We start from the raw sequence: 21,307 nt of genomic DNA, 5'->3' as shown, positions 1-21,307 counted from the left end.
ATACCAGGTTATAAATGAGCAGTCTTCTCTGTGCTGCAGATGTCTAAACATAAATGATCAGACACAATAAGCTGTGGTTGCTTTGGTAGAGAGCAGGTCCTTTAAGTGTTGCTGAGTATAACACTGAACCTCACAGTGGTCCTGGTGATAAGCAAGCACCTTGACTGACGGCTACCACTGTGTGTGTGTGTGTGTGGGTGTGGGTGTGTGTGTGTGTGTGTGTGTGTGTGTGTGTGGGTAAGTGCACGAATGCGTGGGAAAGCAGTGAAGACATTTTTAAGCGTGCTGAGAATACTAAAACTGCAAAAATATTCCTACAAGTGGAGTGTATACCAGTTACTCTGTTAAATCATGGCTGGGCAACTCCTTTACCTGACTGGGACTCATCTCTGCTCCATGTTAATGCATTCTGTTCAAAACGCAACTGTTTGTCTAATAATAGTTATTCAGACTGTGATCTTCCAACACAGTGAAAATGGGAAAAGGTGCACACACGAGCATGAACAGTGGAAAGCTAAAGCATCGAGACAAGCAGCTGTAGAACACTAGATTTTCATTTGATTCATATTTCTCATTGACATTGGCTCTCACTTCATCTGAAGGGCAACACGTTGCCCACGCGCGGTACGATGCTGCTCAGAGCGCTGCAACGTACCACACAGGCGTCTGGATTAGAGGAATTCTGACCTGACACTTCTTCACCAAACCTGTGTCACTTTCACAGATTTAGGTGTCCGGTGAAGGTCTGATTCCACGTCGTTCACAGATTCTTCAGACGGGCACATTCCTGCATGCAGCAGGCCCCGCGCAGCCGAGACTCAGACATGCAAGCGACACGCCGCGCGCGTTCTCACAGCGCCTCCCAGACACACACACTCACACACACACACACACACACACACACACACACACACACACCCACAGTGTGACGCAGACAATTTGAAGGGCCTCATCTCGCCTGGCTTTCTTTGGCTGTCTGCTCCGTCTGACCCAGCCTTTTTATATGTCTAATTAAGTAGTCAGACCCTCCAGCATGCCATGACATACTCATGGCTGATTTCTGGCCATGTTTTGTGCCTGTGTCTTCGTCTGGAAGGATCGTTTTTTTATCGCAACCTATGAGATATTGTTTTCCCATCGAGCCCGACGCCCCTTAAGTCAATGGTCTCAGAGAGCAGAGGGATGATTCACAAAATGTCCAGCAGGACCCTCGAGGCTGTTTTTGTGGGAAACCGGCAAGTGAATGACTCTGAAATTTCAGACATTGTTCAATTGTGGGGAGAAATTTGACTGCACGTTCCCATGCCTGATCTGTGACTGCAGGACAAAAAGGAAAAGTCAAGAGACTGTTTCTAAATCTTTGTCTCCCGTCAGTATTGTTTCTTCATCAGCCTCTGCATGCCTGCATATATTTAGGAATAAGTTCTGATGCCGGCGTCTGGCTGAGCGCGCGCGGTTTTTAATGGTTTAATTTCCACGGTCCACTGGGACCTGTCGACACACTTCGTCCCCCTGTCTGACCGTCCGCGGAGGACTTTCCCTCGACCCCTCCCAGCTGAGTCACGACCTCTGAGCTCCCATCAAAACGGGGGCCAAGAGGTTAAACTCGGCACACCAGCAGGTCAACGACCCCTTTATCCATCCCCGATCTCTGGCGCTGCTGTGGCGTGCAGGAATGAACCGCAGAGCACGCCTCTGATTTTTCATGTTGTCAAGACTTCATAGTTTTAATTTTTGATAAAGAAACTGATGTTAAAAATCTGAAATTGAGCTCTGCCTGCAGATATCTAGCATGAAACAAATAAAAACTTGACATGTTAAGTGTGAATGCAGTGAATTTTGTCCCTCGTCATTTTTAGTCATAAGATGCAACCTTACTGTATATTTGAGATTGGCATTAATATATAATAGTATTACCCAGTGTTTGCCCAAATTTGTGCATTTTTTTTCTTCTTCTTGCATTACTTTTCTTTCTGTGAGTGATTTTTCTACTGATGTGTTTGATCATAGATATAATTCATTGCAGATATTTACTTCTCCGTCTTTGGTGTTACGCTACTATATCTTGAGTGAATGTTCATAAATCAGAAGTGTGTGTCAGCGTGACACACAGGTGTTTTTATGAGAAATCCCAAAAGGCTGCGACGAAAACCAGCAACAATTAAAGGGATCAAAGGTCAAACAACTTGTGGATTTAAACGGCCATCAGTGAGCAGCCTCCTCCCTCTCTCACACTGAGCCATGTGACCCCTCAGAGGTCATGAAGCAAATAGGAAGTGACCATTGTCAGTCCGCCCTCAGGTCACATCTCTGGATGTCACACTTAATTTCTGACCTCAAACAGAGCGACGACCTTGATTTATTCCATGCTGCACACTCTGGTCTTCTGATCGATGACTTTTATATTGTCAGGATCATTTTAGATCAGTAACGGCACAGAAGAAAAATCTGACCAACTTAGATCTGAAGGGATTTAGAAGATCAGCATGTTAAGGAGATATTCATGCATTCACCTGTAAAGGCTTTGCTTTTATTTTCTACGATCTTTGGATGAACAGCGCTCTTTAACCAGCACCAAGATTCCTGTATTTTTTTTAAAATGCATTCAAACTCCATTATATAATTTATACATTTTTTTTACATGAAAATAAATCTTTTATTAAAATTTTCAGAGCTGGCCATTGTATTTTTAACCAATTGTCTGAATTAAGTATATTTAATAAGTAAGTAAAAAGTGTGAGACATAAGAAAGTTGTAATTACTGTGGAATTGTTGATCAAAACAATAACTGCAGACAGAAATGTCACAACATAGAATTGAGTCAGGAATTAAACTGTCAACACTAAAGTGGTTCAGTCTGCTCAGCATCATGAAAAGTCAAGCAACTCTCCTTTATAGCTGGATTCACCTTAAATCTATTAACATGGTGTCATTATGAAATGTAAGACAGGCCAGAAAACATTTTTTAGAGAACAAGACTGTGGACTTATTCACTCTGATTATCTGTAAATATTGTTTTTTCAGACTGCACTTTCCCAAAACTGGTTATCCTCCTCTACAAGTTATACCTTTTTGCAAGATAGCTATTTAAAGAAGATGAGGATCATTCTGTGGAAACAATTGCCCAACAGTGCAGTTGTATTAAACATTTTTAATTGATTTGATTACAAACACATTGTTTCATTTTCCGTGCACAGTTTGTTTTGCCAATAATGACATACTTGCTCAGTATTTAATGAAGCCGAAACTATCAGGATATTGTGATGATTTTCTCCTGTGATGGTGGGAAACGGGTAGTTTGGCCTGAGTTTGATTCAGACAGCGCTCTCCATGCGACGTTTCGTCGTCATCGCCTCGCCGTGCGGGGCGAGCATTTGCCATTGAACTTGAACCCAGTCCCCTCTCACGCTGCTTGATTTCACGGTGGCAGCCCCGAGCCCCGCAGCACCTCCCACGGTCTGCCCCCCACCCCCGCTATAGCACCATGCCCGTCTTTGTCAGGCTGTCTTCCTTGACTTTCCGCATCCCCCGTCTGGCCCTCTGCAACCTCTCTTCCATCTCTGCCCCCTCTCCTCCCCTCCCGCGCAGCCATTCTTCACTTCTGGGTCGGGGGCTCCAGGAGACGGCCTGCAGGGACCGGCAATACAGAATGCTAATCAGGCCCTCGGCAACACTTCCCACGATTTTCCTCCCAGACATGAGCTTTTGTTTTGTTATTGAGTCCATCATAATCAGACGGTTCCCGTAACTTTCCTGCTGTCTGGAGGCCGATCTGCAGCGCTGCGACTGCAACAGAGGGCCTACCTGTCATATGGCGCATTCAGCCAGGATTTATCTTTCACTTTAAAGTCAGTGTGTGTACTACTAATTCTCATGTTTACCACACTTGTAATGCCACTCATGCTCGTTTAATGGTGTGATTTTTTTTTTTTTTTTTTTACCAGAGTCATTGGATTTTAGCAGTTTTTCAGTATGTCAATAAAAGAGAAAGTGATTTTTAAGCTGTACAAATCATGTGCTAATACCCTGCAGATAGAAAATGTATGAAATTTGAAATACTAATGTATTTGGCTGATGTTTTTAATCAAAGCAGAGTTGGCCCTGATCCTAATCACTCTGTAATTACGTTTCTGTAAGAGACAGCACTCTGGGTAATTGCTCATACAGCTGCAACTTTAAATATTTGTTTTTTTTTTCTCCACAAAGTTCAATGCAGCTCAGGTTGATTTATGTAATGTAACAGTACCGAGACTGGTCCCTCTTCTTTTTCACACGGCGTCCTTGCTTCAACAGCAAAGCTGCAGTTTCCCACATTAGTTTCATGTTGGCATGCGCTCATGTCTTATGCAGATTTCTCTTTAATACTATGGTATATGTTCTTCTTGAGTATTCAGTGAGCAGACATTTGCCTCCTGTGACGACTGCTTTGCCTTTTAGTGCCTTTTAATCTAAGCGTACCTATTAATTAAGGTGTAGAGTCGTAACTTAGTAATGTGTGAAAGGTCAGCCAGTTGAGCTCATGTGGTGACATCAATTGTAAAACACAGACATTTACTTTGCTTTATTACACTGATTAAGATTCCTCTGCATAGGGGCCGTTTGATATAAAAATCAATAAATTCATCAATATTGTCCATGTACCTTCTCGTATTTTCCGGATTAGTTGAAGATATTGCAAAAATTTACAATCACACCTAAAAAAAAAAAAAAATGCAATTTATTTTAATTGGTCTGATAATTTATGTTGCTGAAAGGATTCCCAGAAAATTTTATAGAAAAGTCAGAGAGAACTGCTTCACTTATTAATGTATTTATGTTTTGGTGAAGAAGTTATAGCCCTGGAGCTTTTGTTTTCCCTCAATACCATCTGAAATTATTCCCAGTTGTAAATATTTTAGATGTGGAAACACTGTAAATAAATCCTAATTGTATCTGCTGGCTTCTTGAGCCTTGTGGGGAACAGGCATCTTTCATGTTACACACTATAGATTATTTCTAGATGGGGTGTAAACAAGAAACAACAACAAAAATGGCTTCAACAACAACCTCCTAATCTGTGTTTACATCTGTATATTGTCTAGGCTGAGCTTCATCAATAGCTTGTGACATCTGAACATGGATATATAGTTGTATGAATTGAGTACATTTATAATTGATATATATATAATTGATGTTGAAAAGGACAAAAATGTTCCCACTGACAGCTTATTAGCCTTTCCCCTGGCAGCCTTGCTTCTGGGTTCACGTTACAGAAATTGATGGGGCGGTATTGCTCATAGTTTCTACGATCTTTCTTGCTTCCTTTGGACCCTCGTGCTTCAGTTGACTGTTCGTATCCCAAAGTGTGAATGAAATAAGAAAACCTTGGCAAACTTCTTACCTCACCCTGACCCCCAGAGTGTTTGTAGTGTTTGTGAGCTGGTCGGGGAGCTCATCCTTCCAGATGTTTCCAGTGGCTGCATGCGGCACAGCAGCAGCTGGATTCACTGGGTTGCACATCCATCTGTAGCAGCTGTCCCCCGAGTCAACATTTGGTCCAGATGTGACTCACATTTTCAAATTGTTCATTGGGTGTAAAAAAAAAAAAAAAAAAAAAAATTCACTCACGGTTATGTTCACTCTTCATGCAAACATAACCAATTGCACAAGTTTATCCTTGTTCATACATTTTCTTTACTAGTACGACCTTATTACCTTTACTGTAGCACTGTACAACCGAAGGTTATGCTGGCTTTTCTGCAGCCATTATCCATGAATGGAGTCAATCTGGAGTACTTCCAGATCAGTCACATGTTGCACTATGTGACACTGCTGAGCTGCTTTCAGACATAATCCATATTTTTTTAAACACTCTATGGAAATATGTTAAAATACAACAAAGGTAGATTATCCCAAATTAAATATGCGCATTATTCCTGTCAAATGTTGTGGAATCAGGAAAGAGCTTACAGTGATATTAGTACTGCATATCTAGTAGCGTTACTAAGCATACAGTCTATTTACTATCTAATCTCTGTCTCCATCTGATGATAATATCTCTGCGTGGAAGTGAGAAACTTCGTCGTCTTGTGAAGATGCACAGAAACGGGAGCGTTCAAACTGCGATGCTCCACATCTGGAGGTGAGGCTGTACAGCAGACGGCTGCTGAGAGCACAGAGAGACTCAGCTGATTCTAAATGTGATGATGTGTTTGTCGATGGAGAGCATGCAGCCCGAGCCAGAAAACAACATGACTGCTCTCCCCAGCTACAGTATGTGAAAATGACACCAGCTTGTGTTGACACTACAGCACTGATGCGGTATAAATGTTGAGAAAAACATCCTGATGAAAGAAAGCTCAGGTTGAAACAAATCCTATTCAAATGGAAAATTAGCAATTTACTGTTTATTGAGAGTTTGATTGTGAAGTGAAATGTTGAATTAAAAGTTTTAAAATGCATTTAAATTGTAGCAATCTCACCTGACAGAGAGAGAGAACATAAAATTAAATCCACACATAGAGGTTTTGTCTCATTGTAAACATCACAACTTTTATTGATTATTATTGCAATAAAAACAGTTGCATAGTACAAAGTCGCTCACGTGCAAATTAAGCTTTTTTTTTTAACTCCTGAGACTGTGGTTTAGTTCTAGTGCACAAATGCGTCTCATTCTCTCGTAATAACTAACCTACTTCTTCACAACACTTCTCCACATTCACACTAGTGCAGGTAAGAAGTTCACATTGTCCGAACAGCTGATTTCAAACCAACTGTGACCCGAAACATCACGCATCTTCCACAAATGACTCTAATTATTGTTTCTGCCTCAGCACATTGAGACACACACATTGCACCTGCTCTCCTGTGTAGTGCATGTTAGTGAAACATCACAGTGCAACACATCTCACTCTGTGTTCAGCTCCTTGTGCAAACTCAACAACAGTGCCTGTGTGTAAAGACCTACATAAATGATTGAAATGAAACAACATTCATGAGCTTCTTTTTTGCATAGTTGAAAAAATAAACATTAGAAATTTATAACTGATTGGTCAAAAACATATCCTGCAGTGGGAGTTGTCATGATTTGACTGTGCGTTATGAATGAAGTGCATTTAAAGACTACAGAGGCTGCTCCAGTCTTGTGGTACTATTGCACAACAAAATAAAATGAGAATCTGTGTTGTGAGAACCGTATGAAGCCAGATAGGAACTGTATCAAGCAGTGCAAATCAATTACTCCCAATACACAATAAAAAAACAAACAAAAAAACCTTCTACAGTCACAGGACGCTAAAAAAAATTAGTGCATGCTATTTCAAATGCAGAGAAATTGTCACATACAATGCATAAGGCACAGAAAACACTTGCAACCACTTTCAAGTAATCCAGTTACACAGATTGTCAACAATTTGATACAAGGTTTTAACAAAAAAATTCAATTTTAGCAAAACAATAAAAAATAGAAAACCCTTACACAAATACAATTATTCAACATTACAAAAAAATCTAATGAATCATCCTAGCTTTCAGTTTTGTACTCTACAGTAAAAATGTTTATTAAAAGAAGAAAAAACTCAATATACTACTAAAAGCCAATAATGGACCCTAATTTTTTTTTTTTTTTTTTTTTTCATAAAATGTAGAAAAATCTCAGGAATGACTCGAATGTTTTTATGACAGAGAGAGAGAGACGGTGCGTGATCTAAGCTCTGACCTACATTTAAATCTAGTGCAGATGTTTCCTGAACAGCTGTGCAGAGCAGCTCCCAAGAACACAGTGTACAAGACTAACACACACACACACACACACACACACACACACACACACACACACACACAGAAGTATCCACTGTGCCGTCCCTCTCTCCGAGTTTCCACCTCACGAGTACGCGAGCGTCTTTTATCTCACTCGTTTCAAAGTCTTCTGTCCGTGGGGTTTTTTTTTCCGACGTTGTTCAGACTAAAAATAATTCACCGTAATTTGATGGTGACATCTGAGTCCAACACCGGAGACGAAAAGGATGGCTTTAATAGTCCAACGTCCGGCTGCTCAGTCAGAGAGGCCTTCTCTGTATTTCAGCCATTCTCTCCAGGTTCAAAACAGAGGTGAGCTGTGCTGTAGACCTGTGTGACGCAGGTACGCTGAATTAAAGGCATAGTCCCAAGGTCGAGTGATTCTTCACTGCAGGCACAGCAGGGACCTGAAAGAGAAGACAGGAAAGAAAAAAGATTTACTAAAACTTCACTGATATTTTATCATTACGGATTTAACACTCAATTGTTTTATTTTCCCTCATAAGATATGAGTTTGTTGTTTGCTAATGTCAAATTCCAGATAAAATGTGGAGGTATATTAATTATTAATTATTACAGGACTGAAAAAAATTGAAGGCATACATTGTGCTTGAATGAGGCTCGAAGTGCTTCAGATACACTTGACTTTAATGATCTGGAATGTGTTTTCCTGCCGTTTCAGAGCTTGTTTTTCTGAGGAAAGCTGGAGGTATAACTGGGCCTTTAAACAAGTATTGTTTCAGGTTTTGTCGACATCAAAAGAAGCAGATGGCCAGCACAAACTCAACTATTGGTGGGAATTTCTCTCTAAACCGGATATAATTGGTCACATCGCTCAGTGTTTGTGTGTTCGCCGCATCGTCTTCACACTCTCTACAGTAAGCTCCCAGTCAGCGCACACAGATGGTACACCGATAACAGAGGAAACTCAGCGTGATCACACACACACACACACACACACACGAGGTGAAATATACCCCTAAATATCAAACTCCAAAACAATACGTCTACACACATGCTCACTCCTCCTCTCTCTCCTCTCCTCTCTCCCCCATCATCCCACCATCATTGTCTCAGCCACCGGAGTGTTTTTTCCCACGCTTTATTTTTCTCTGTCCTGTTTGCAGCTGAGGAGGAGGAGGAGGAGGAGGAGGAGGAGGAGGAGGAGGAGGAGATGAGGGGTAGTGGGGGGATGGCTGATGGGGTCGCCATGGCAACCCCACATTGGCATGCCCCTGATTGGAGTATGTGGTGGCTAATTATTCAGTGCATATGCTTAAAAAAAACAATAAAGTAGGACGTATTGAAATGCAGAGCCAAGCATCGCATGGTGTGTGATTAACATATGAGCCCAGCGCTGCTTTTGAAGAAAGAAGCCTCAGTTCCTCCACATCGCCAGCAACCAACATTAAAATTTTATTGACTTAAACCCTACATTTTAACTGAGATTTCGTGTGTATATATATATATAAAAAAAAAAAAAAATCCTTGGAGATATTTTAGGAGTTAAAACTCAGGAAACTTTCTGCTGTGTTTTGTCAATATCCAGTAATTCTAAGTTATTTTCTATAAAAATCCCAACGTTTGAGCATGTGACCATCCATCCAAACTTAACACAGAGTCTGTGAAACAAGCAGGAAAAAAAAAGAACAGCATGCTAATGGCCGTCGAGTACCGGCATGACGTGTGTGTTTGTGTGTTTCAGGCTGCAGGGATGGATGGGCTGTTGTGTGAAAAAAAAAACCCCGCGGGGTAGGGGTTTGCGTGCGTGCGCGTGCACGTGAAGGGGGGGTTAACGGGAACAATACCCAGCATTGTTTACCAATCTCCCTCGTCCATTAATCAGGACGATCCGGCTCTAATTGGCGTTTTGGTTAAGCTGGTCTCCAGACCCCCGTTCCCTCCACTGGCCTAAATAATGGCGTTACGCCACAAGTGCCGCCACACATTGGAGAGGACAATGTGCCGCTTGTCTGAGGGCCCGGGATAGGATCCCCACCCTCTCCTCTTCCCCTCCTTTCTTAGCGCCCCCTGCGCCCCCCAAAATAAACCTCACACAGAAACACAAAGAAGGCCTCTCACTATTGAGATCTCACTGTCGCAGACTCCCTCTCTATGTCTGTCTGCGCCCCCACCCCTCCTCCTCTCCTCCCCTCCTTCCTTCTCACCCTCTCCTCCTGATTTCTCACTCATTCACCTGCTATAGTTTTCCTACTAGGTGGTTTCAAGGTTGTTGGGTTTTGTTTTTTTTTTATTTTCTCAGCTCAAGTTGTAGGATTAGTGTTCGAGTCAAAAAAAAAAAAAATCACACAAATCTGGAATTCCTTTTTAAACATTGAGTAAATTCACAAGCAGCTTAAAGTGCATAGTAGTTGATGATTTAATACCAAATTACCATTTTTACACCTGCTGAGGGATTGCGGTATTTGAATTTTGAGGGGTTTCAAGGATTTCTCGTAAAAGCAGAGTCTCCTGCAAGGGTTTGGACAGAGGTGCGGCTCATGTGCCACTCACATTAATACAGCGCCAGTAAAACAATACTGTCAAACTTCACAAAGGAAATGTCTGCATTTGTATATTCAGAAACAAAGAAATGCTTCATATAATGTTATTTTTTAGTAGTTCTTTCATTATTAGTATTATTATCACCCTATTTTCAACTATAATATATTTTTCTATGTATGCACAAACTACTGCAAACGTTTGACAATTTAAAATTTGAATCAAGTTGTGAAAAAAAAAAACCCTGTTATGCACACTAATGTATTTTTCTTTTAATCCTTTATGTAAAATCTGAGGTTACTCTGCTTCCACTGAGAAATGTGTGAAAACTAATACCACATTAAATATTTAATCTGGCACAACACAAGCAAATGAATTGTGTGCTCATTAAGATGAAATCAGCTGCATTCAGCAAGAACAAATGAGCCAAGATACGTGATCTATTTTAGGGCCATTTCCACTCAAATTTTAAAGTTTCCATGTAAGTCATGGATCAAGTCATAAGAAGTGGCTATTGTTTAGTCGCAAAACAAACACCATTATTGTGACTATTAACTGTAACCCTGACACAACCCTAACTCTGTATTATCTTCTAAATTGTGGAGTTTATATGTATAGAATTGCAATAATCAGTGAACGTCATTGTGTCAGATCTATGGAGGTGACAGGCATGCTGCAACGCCAGACGGGTTTCAGACTTTCTCTTAAAGGCGAATACGTTTCATGAAGTCTCAGTGACACCAGATGGTTTTCACTGAAGTGTGTCTTTGGGGTATGGCCTGAGAAGGTGGTGTGATCAAATTTCAACAAGCTCAGAAGTGACACTGAATTGTTTTACCCTGTTAATGTCATATTTTCTCAGAAGTCGGTAAAAGTTGACGACACCTTGTCAGTTTATTAAAACAGAAAACAGGATTTCTCGTGCGAGAGCGGTCGGGAGCGAACCGTACATGTGAGAAAACTGTTCGGCGTGATAACAAGTGGAGATTTATGAAGAATGCTGTGTTGCTAATTACAGCTCCTTGTGGATGTGAGGGCGCACGTAGGTGTTTTTTTTCCCTCACATCATCAAATGAGGCTGTCTGCACGTGTGTGTGGCATTAAGAACAAAAAAAAAAAAAAAAACGCGTGGATGCTCCTCATGCAGAAATGCAGTCAGTCGTCCAAATTAGAACTCTTTGTAATCAAAAACACTGGATCAATCTAATTAATGCCTCGGAGGCGAAGGGGTCGTCGAAAGACGGTCTTCCCTTTTCATGAGCGTCTCGACAAAATGGTGGCTCGTTGGCATCTGCAGCATGACGACGGGCACGGCGAAAAGCGACGCGGGAACCGCAGCTGCCCTGAAAAATGCCAGCTTGTCGACGCTCAAAAAAAAAAATTTAAAAAAAAACCCAGCGGCTCCACGGTTTCTCCCCTATCTCATCCTTGTCCTGGATGTCTCTTGGGGCGATCTGTACAATTAACACACTGGCAGTAATTAACACTGTCTTGAGGCAACCAATGGCGCGGAAAGGATCGGGGCCAACGTGAAGTGGGGGAAGGTGCAGCGCTGGCTGTCCACGTTCCCCCCCCCGTTCAGCTGCCATTTTGTGCCAGTCTTCACACCTAAGATGGTGGCAGGACTGTGACTTGCCGTGCGGGAGAGGAGGACAAACTGGCAAGGGAGGGGTCGGAGAAGAGGAGGATTATGGGATTGAGGAGGGAGTCTCTTATTTTCATTCTTGTAGTCAGTGCATTGCTGAACGGTTACCAAGACGGGGGAAGAGGAGGCAGGGAGGGAGAAAGAGGCATGATCATCAGATTGCTGCCCTACATGCACCACACATCAAGGAGGGATTCTCCCACACTTGGACACGCAGACACACACGCACACGCACACACACATGTCACAAGACGAAGAACAAAGTGTTTATACAGTGTGGACGCAAAATACAATGCCCTGTGTTGGTCTGTTTGTTGGAGGGAAAAAAACTGTAATTTACATGTGCTTAATATACCCCGCACACACACACATGTGCCCATGCATGAACACACGCGCGCACACACACACACACACACACAAACAACACAGCCGTTCTCATGGTATGGTCTGCCCCTGAGCATGCAAATGACATTCATTATGCAAATGCATACAAATCAGAACCATCCATCTGAGAATCCAAGCTGGGAAAAAACAGAAAGAATAAAATTAAATGAATGAGGAGGAGGAGGAGGAGGAGGAGGAGGAGGAGGAGAAGAAAAGAGGGTGACAGAAAAGAAAGACGACGCATGTTGGAAAGTGGAGAAAGTAGTGTCACCGTGCACATGTGGTCAATATTAAATAGACATGCTTTGTACTGGAAAAGAAAAATCATGAATTTCTGTTAAAGTGGAAGTTTTGAAGCTATGCTCACAGAAACTGAGGAAGAAGAAGCCTGTTTAGGGGGGATTTACATCCAACCACTGATTTCAAGTTCCACATAAACACACTTTCAGCTTTTCTCCCATTATAAACTTCTTTTGAAAATCTTTTAAAGAAGCCTGAAAGCTTTGAGAGTAGCTTTTGATTGCAATTCTAAAAGATTTCTTGCATTTATGCCCATCAAAGTTACACTAAATGTTAGACATGGACTGACAAACATGATCTCTCCTCGCTGCCATAATGCAGCAAACCGCCGCCTTGTTTGGGAGCATTTCGTTCTTCAGCGGGGAAAAGAAGAAAATCGACTGCAGTGGAGCATCGACAGGAGTGGAGATGCTCCAAATGATGGCAAAGTGGTGCTAATTGCCTCTCGAGGTGGTCTTTGTTTTGTTTCACCTCTCTCTCAGCCACAGCCTCTGTGTAGGACACGCTCTCTCAAAGCCCAGAAGAGCTGCAGTCACATCATCTGCCTTTATGAAATGTATCATCCAAACTCCAAAAAAAGGGGGTTAAAAAAAAAAAAAATCCAACCTTGATCTCTCAGTAGGAGATTAATTTCTGTATTCATGTTCGAAAATGTACGTGTAAAATAGATGAAATGGCCATTATGAGTGCGGGGACGGCTGGGAGGCAGAGTGACTCAGATTATCAGGTGTCTGCACACACATGGCTCGAGCTCACACTTCATCCAGCACCACAAACAACCGCAGGCACATTTCCCTCCTGGAGAGGAGAATCAAACTCCGAGCATGAGAACTTAACTCAACAAATTGCAGCTAAGTACCTGATATCCCTGAATAAAACCAGCAACAAAACAAAAGAAGACTCAGACATAAGAGTGTGTGTACAAAGGACAATAAGGGGAAAGATTATGCATCTTTAAAAATCTCAACCTAAACAGGTATTAACATTCTTTCAAGCACCTTTTTATCTGTCCTCTTTTGTACAGCCCATATTCCTAAAATGTCTGTCGCTTCGTATTTTAAACATCATACTCCAAAGGCTAAACTGTAAGGAGAAGTATGTTCACAATAAAGGTTTAGAAAGATCTAATCATAATCTAAATATGTGAGGTAGAGTCATAAACCTCTTCAATAAAGACTTAAATCAGTGAGTATAGACCTATCATTTTAATTATATGCGCACTTTCTTTCAAAAAGAGCAAAAAAAATTCTTGAGAAAACGTTTAATTCTGTGAAGTCGCTGCTCTTCCTGTTTCATGCTGAACCTGATCTGAAACGTCTGATTGAGATAATTAATCAGAGCAGATTCAACCCTGAGCACTGACTCCGAAATGAGTCTCGTCCTGAAGTGTCATCATCAGCTTTAAGGAGGATCAAAATCTGAAGAAAAACTTGAATTTGATCTTTTATTGTTTCTGGCCTTTTAGTGGAAGGCTTCTTCTCTGTACGCTACAGCGACTCTGAGTATGTTCAACCCTTTTATGACGAGAGTGAGGATCTGGTACATGTTCAAAATGTTTCTGATTCTGAATCTTAGTGACTGGACAATCATATCGCAGACATAGTGGTTCTATTACTGTAGTATATTGCAAATACATCTGCTTTTTGATGTTTTTATATACATCATACACAGTGTAAGAACTACGGTTGTGCTAAATTATGCCAACAGTGACAGGATATGGTTAAAGTCACAGAAAAACTGAGTTTAATTGGTTAGTGTGTGGGCAGGACGACAAAAATTCTTCGGGTTCTGGTATCTGAAGGCTTTAAACTTGTGTGTGACTGTGGCTTTTTTCAGGGCAAACATTTTTAATAGAAGTTTTTCTTTTAGCTTGATTAGACATGTTTCATTTATTCAGATACTGAAGTATATATAGAAAATAAAAAGAAGGGTTTATGCTTGATGAGGTAGTCTTTTTGTAAGTTGATGTGGAACACACACACATACACACACACACACACACACACAATGCAGAAAACTGAAAAATAAACACTACTGAGATTTCTGCTGACAATGAGCAGATTTTATGTTTTTGTGACAATCAAATTGCTTCCTGTAAATATGATTATCGACTGTCTTTTTGCTTTTAGTGCATCTCATATCCTTCGTGACACACGCCGCCTCCCCCTCCCCTCATTAAAATCAGATCTTATATAAGGCAGCATCGTACCTTAACGTCATTGGTTCACAGCATCCGTTGTCCACCTCCACTCCTCTCAGCTGCTTCTTTTATCCCTTTTTTCCCCCCTGTTGTTTTCTTCTTCCCGTGCAGGCATGTAATGGGATTCTTGTTACTTTCGGTTATCTAGCTTTATGAAGAATGTACGTCACTCATACAGCTAGATAACCAAAGATAACAGACAACCCCTCAGGCCTGCGGACGCGGCTCCTCAGCAGCAACGTACAAACACACACACAACCTCTGATACACCTGTAAGGACAAACAGTGAGAGGAAATAAAGGACTAATTCGCCAAGACAAAGCTAATTTACTCCAGAGGTAGAAATAATTATAATAATAGGCACATATCTGGAGTGTTCATATAGATGATTAATCACATGGCGTTAAAAACACCTCAGTGAAATGATATGAAAAACAAGCATGACTAAAGATTCACAGGGGATACTGCTGGGAAAACACATTTTCCAAGCTATTAAGTGTTTTTTATACGACTCAAATGTGAATGGGTCCTTAAAGGAATTCAAAACAAAGCATTACAACCGACCATCCGGTGAACTAAAGACAACAACAATAAAAAATTTTATGAGGGCGTCCGAAGCTGGAAATAAAATAGCACCAAAGGGAACAATTTACACAAATATTTCTGTAAAAAAAAAAAACAAAAAACAAATATGGCAGCATACAAAGGGAATTCCCAAGAAAATCTACCATATGCACTCATTTTGCTGCAAGTAAAGACCCAATTACATTACAAGGATGTATGATCAGATTAAATCTATTTCAAAGTGCAATCCTGAATTGTTTTGAATGCCAGAAATGTCCAGTTAGTAAAGATGTTTCTGTCACTTCCGGCTCAGTTTAAAAATCTAAAAACACATTTTAACTTTCCATCTCAGTCAGAGATTTTAACACAACCTTAACTTAGACTCTTCTTATGTGATATAAAACATTGAGAAATATCCTCAGTCTGTGTCTGGAATGACTACACAAAAATAAATAATAGCTTCATATTTTGCTTAAGAGGTGTGAAATTACAACATGATGGAATACTATTATTTTCAGACGTGGGATCAGAAAAATGTTTTATTATTGAAACTGACTTCAGGAAATAACATCCTTCCACTTTTATGTGTATATTTGTGCTGCAACTAAAGATGGGGTGATGTGGTCATTCCTTCTTATAGGCTATCAGTGTTTTGTGTTTGTGCATAATTTTGTGAAAATAATAAACCATTGTATTTACTCAAATAAATTACAGTGCATATTTATTAAAAAAAAACTTCCGGTTTGTAGCGTGAAATCGTTGTTGTTGCTTTCTGTATTTAATTGGCTTTTAGCGCGAGATGGAGGTGACGTCACCGGCATGGCTGGCTTTCAATTAATGCGTTAGCAACGAGGTGTGATGCCTAATTAACACGCACACGCACACACACACACACACACACACACACACACACACACACACACACACACACACACACACACACACACACACACTTGAAGATTTTTTTTCCCCCTTACAGCCTGGTGTAACTAGGCCACAGCTCTCATCCTCACATCTGAGTCGGTTAAAAACACAGTATTAATAAACTGCTGCGGGATGTTTGTAGGACACCTTAAAAAAATAATGACAGTAACAATTAAAGCTTTTCTCCTCGGTAATAAACACATTTTAAATTGTGTGTATATGTATTTTTATTCTGCCTGTGCGCTTGAGAGACAGCGCCGTTAATTCAGAAGAGGCTGAAACACAGACGCAGGTTTTGGATTTTTGCCAGAGAGCTCCATTAGTGCAGATCACTTCGCTGCAGGCCATGACACACGTTTTAACGCCAGTTTTAACACGACCTCGAGGTTTCCTTTCACACCTTATGGTGACAGCGCATCCCCTTTATTCGTGCATTTATTACCAAACGCACGCATATCTCGTTAGGCTTAAAGCCTTTCAATACATTAAAATTCTCCCCTAATTTTCCCGAGGCTGTATCTCTGTTTATCTGTGCAGCGAGCTGCTGCTTATCAAGGTAATAAAGTTATATTGAATTTAATTGAATGCTTCATAAAATAGATCCAATCAAGTTGGTGCCCGCGTGCCAGTTTTTTAATGTAATTTTAGACTTTTTAATTGCAGAAAATGGGGGACTTGCACAAAATAATTGTAATCTAATACTAAAGATAATGTGAGTGACCTTAGAAAATATTGAGGAAACGTGTGTTTAGTTTTCCTTCTCAATTCTGTAAAAGTTTTTTCCTTTTCTTTATAATTTGCTTTTTTTGTGTTATAGATTATTGACATGCGTCTGAATTTTAAAAGTTCACCACGCGTTTATGCTTCAGTGCTTCACATAATTAGGCAAATTTAAATTAAAAGCTTGACTTTTCGGTGTCTGTGTGCATGTCTCGTGAATGTACTGGATTTAGGCAATGCTCAGATTTGCTCAGCAGATTAAAACGACTGAAAAAGAGGACATCAGTTAGGTCCAAATGGGCTGCAGTATCCACTGACCCTCAAGTCCCTGTAGGGAAATTAGACTGAAGTTTCTCCTCAAGGTAACTTGGCAGCGATACAGTGAAAAATGTTCTGCTTTAATAGATTGTCAGGAGCATAAAAGGCTGCTGTAAATGGGACAAAATGTGAGCGTTCACGAGCAGGATCCTGAAAGGATTTAATAATGATTTCCAGGAGTAATCAGTTAGTTCCACACAGCGTGCTGCTGCTGCAGAGTGCTCACTGGAAGATAAAGAAGTTTGCACTGTTTTCCTTTTCCTTTTCTTTTTTTTTTTTTTTTTTTTTTTTTTTTTTGAAGCGCATTAAGGAGTCTAATCCAGGTTTAACAGCACACTGCCATTGTGTTACATGTGTCAATGGTGGCTTCGCCTCAAACAGGAAAACAGCAATCAATCATATTCACCTTGAAGTTGACTGAAGTCTTGATTTTCATTTCTGGATCCGCCGAGTGTACAAATCTGGAGAAAACGGGGGGAAAAAAACGTTGATTTCAGAATTAAAAAAATAATAATCAAAATGTTAGCGTGCTAAATTAGGCAAACTTATTTCTTCTCTCCCTCTCTCTCTCTCTCTCTCTCTCTCTCTCTCTCTCTCTCTCTCTCTCTGAAATTCCCTGGAAAGCTCCCTCCGTGGGAAATCTGCCTACTGGGTTTGGGGATAGCCCAGTCCAGTCTGTGTTAATAATCAGCAGGTTCTCGGTGCCAGAGCCTCGCACCTGCAGCTCCACTGACTCTGCACCATGATGCTGCTGCAGACTCTCAGCGCTCCCTCCTCAAATCGCTCCCTGCTCGATGCCAACAGCCCGTCTCAGCGCCCACTTCACTCCTGGGATCCACTGATGCATGAGTGAAGAGGAGCTGGTGTTTTTCTCGCTGAATTCACCTGCGGATTCATGTTTAACCCGAGTTGTACAAGTCAGGGCTTTCGCTGGGGGAGGATCCGGTCGTTTCGCCTTTGCGACATGCGGCCTGGGCCTTGTACTGAGAGGTGCGCTCTTCGTGGCCACAAGGATGAAACAAAACACATTAAGTAGCCTCGTGTACGCATAAAATCTATTTTCATCACAAAGAAGTTCTATGTGCATGTTTTTTTTTTTAATCTCATCATAATGTGAACCTCTGTTTAACCCGTTGTCAACAATAATAAAGCTTAACTCAGTATGTTGAGGTTTGCTCAAATGATGATAGGGTGGGAGTACTTATGTCTATATGGTGAAAGTTTGATTCCCTCTCACACGGATTAAGAAGGCCTTATATAAGAGCTCTCCATGCTGAGCGTTACGCTGGCACCATACAGTGTAATCCCAGCCCTGCCAGAGCCGCACGCTGTTGGGTCCATGTACAGTAATCACCTTTGCTTTTTTTCATGCTTTCCCCCCTGCTTAGCTTCTGGATGGCGTAATCTGTTGACTGCAAACATGCCAAACACAAGGCTGTCCTGTGAGAGGCTGTATGCCCCGAGGCCACTCTGGCCCCACCACGCGCCTTACACCGTGCCACTGCAATATTATCATTACAAATTAAAAAAAAACACACACACACATGCAGCCAGATTCTTCATGGAGATAAAATTGGATGCACTTTACTGGCTTATCCAGTTTGTGAAGTGGAGAAAATGCTGCAGCATGAACTTATGTAATACTTGGAACAATAACAACGGAACATATGGCTCATCCGGGGTCAGCGTCATTGGAGAGATTAAAATTCAACTCAAAGAGGCTTCACGTGCGTCAGTAATTACAAATCTTTCTTTTCAAAATAGCATTTTAAAAATGTTGTATTTCCTGTTTAGTAAATTTGGGGCTAAATAATGTAGGAAATCTTCAAATTTATAGAAAAGAGGAGTTCACACAAAGATGCAGGTTTCCATTCTTTGACGCACATAGTTTAACACTATCGATTCAGGTGATTGAAAACTAATCAAAGGCCTTGTAGGAGACGGGAACTTCCATCTAAAACTGGAGTTTGGCTTCACACACGTACAGTCAGGTCTCTGCAGACGCACAGCACCCAGAGCCAAACAAAAGTGGCCGCAGCCACAAGTGAAACTACACGTCTGTGTGCTGCTGCTGATGCTGCTGCTGCTGCCGCCGTCACCCTCCAGCTCTGAGCCTCTATCTCCGAGGATGCCGCTGCGCACCATGCATGCATCCTAAACTCAAGTGGGAGGCAGACAGATCGCACTTGAGCTGGTGTAAAACCTCCACATGGCCTGGAAAGCATCTCTTAATTGACGATCCAGTGCGTTATGATGCGCCCCGTGAGCGCGCCACGCTGAACCCCGTCTGTGTTGCGCCAAAACTCATAATCACGTTGCAACAAAATGACTTATAACACAAAAAATCAAGGTTCTTACTTTGTCCTCCTCGGCTGCGGCAGGGTGGGTTGCTCCGGGTTTGGATGAGCTCCCGGTAAGCAGCGCTCCCTCCGGACGTGCGGCATGCTGGGAGCCAAATGAGCGCGTTCATGAGTGGCGTACTGAGCTTTGTGGCGGCGGCGCATCGTGACGTCCCGCTGGCCCCGTCCATTTTTTTAATCTAGCGGGTCCTCTTGTGTTTCTCCTCGTGTGCCGTTGCACGGCTGTCCTCCGCGTCCCCAGCCCCGGTCCTCCCCGCGGCAGGCAGGGGAGTTGGGGCTGTCCACCCGGATGGCTACATCTCCACCACTGCTGTCTCCAAAATGGTTTAACATCTCATTTGTCCAAAATTCATATACTCCGTCCAAGGCCCGCCCCCTCAGTGAATCAGTGAGGTAACGCTGTTCCCACCCTCTGAGATTTTTGATATTATGCAAGAAGAGCAATGTAATTATAATACAGAGCTATAGCGGCGCCTCTCACGCCCCCCAACAGGCGCATGCAGAAGTGCATGGTGGCACCATCACTCATCCATCAACCCAACGTCCTCCTTGTTAAGACTGGGGCATCATAAGGCCCGCGGGCTGCAAGCAGCGTCCCTGAACGCCAATGTGGCCAGTGAAATATCAAGAATGAAGTTCAAAATGATTCTGCATATTGCATTCAGTACAACTGTTTTGCTTTAGGAAGTGACAGCTTATTTTTTTCTTTGTAGTTCATAGCTGTGGGTCTACTTCTTGTTGTGTTGAAAGATTACAATTTGAATCTCCATTATCAGACAAAACATGAAAAGAAAGCCAAGGACTTGAGTCATGCAGAGCAGAAACTGCATTGAGTGTAACTTACGGCTTGTCGCTTCATATGACCAAACTGGAAGAATTAATTTCCCACCCCTTTTCTAATTCATATACAGGCTTTAACAGTCACACATTAACTGTGTGTGCGTGTGTGCGTGTGTGCGTGCTTCAACTACACAATTTTATCTTGATGCTATCATCCCTATAATAATGTACAGCCTTATAATACCACTTAGACTGAAAATAATTGCCTCTATGTCAGCAAAGACATAAATCACACACTAAACTGTATCTGTAAGACTCCATGTGTTCTTATCTCAACAGTTTTTAATAACATCTTAAACATTACACACCTTCCTCCAGAAATATTAAGGCTTATAACTTATGTTGTGTCATTTGAAAGACTTTTATCTTCTGAGCTTGCTTCACAGGCCCCCTAAAGGGCATTTTCATATGGAGCAGTCACCAACGTAGAAAGATTGCATTATTATCTATATGGTAACATATAAAAGTCATGTCTTTGACTTTGGCTTCTCACCCCAGTGTGAAGATATGTGAGAGACGTCTCCAGCTGAAAACTTGTAGACAGTCTTGAGAGGCACTCCTGCTCCTGCTAATTATCATGATAATCACATCAGAAATCTTTTGAATTGGTGAAAGACGAGAATCCTCTCAAACCTTATTGTATAGGGTCTCAATATGTCTGTGTGCACAGTCAGTCCTAGACGTGCTCCACATTTGCATACATAAAGTTAAACTCCGTCGTGCTGCTCTGTCTAGACCACGTCGCCCCTAAAAACCTCCAGTAAGCCTTTTAAT

General features: G+C 41.6%; 2 long non-coding RNA genes across 2 annotated transcripts; both read right to left on the bottom strand.

Moving 5' to 3' along the window:
• Window positions 1–304: 304 nt before the first annotated feature.
• On the bottom strand, window positions 305–7,242 carry LOC115409607 (uncharacterized). The gene is made up of 3 exons (XR_003933999.1): window positions 7,040–7,242; window positions 2,695–2,701; window positions 305–314 (listed from the first exon to the last, which is right to left on the bottom strand). It is a non-coding gene; the product is annotated as an uncharacterized LOC115409607 (long non-coding RNA).
• An 874-nt stretch (window positions 7,243–8,116) lies between these two features.
• On the bottom strand, window positions 8,117–19,997 carry LOC115409876 (uncharacterized). The gene is made up of 4 exons (XR_003934028.1): window positions 19,692–19,997; window positions 17,740–17,794; window positions 14,817–15,077; window positions 8,117–8,183 (listed from the first exon to the last, which is right to left on the bottom strand). It is a non-coding gene; the product is annotated as an uncharacterized LOC115409876 (long non-coding RNA).
• Between the last annotated feature and the right edge of the window lie 1,310 nt (window positions 19,998–21,307).

The sequence above is a fragment of the Salarias fasciatus genome, chromosome 22 (genome assembly GCF_902148845.1).
Source record: "Salarias fasciatus chromosome 22, fSalaFa1.1, whole genome shotgun sequence".
Taxonomy (NCBI): Eukaryota; Metazoa; Chordata; class Actinopteri; order Blenniiformes; family Blenniidae; genus Salarias; species Salarias fasciatus.
Note: the sequence above shows the minus strand (reverse complement) of the source record. Positions and strands in the feature narration are given on the sequence as shown.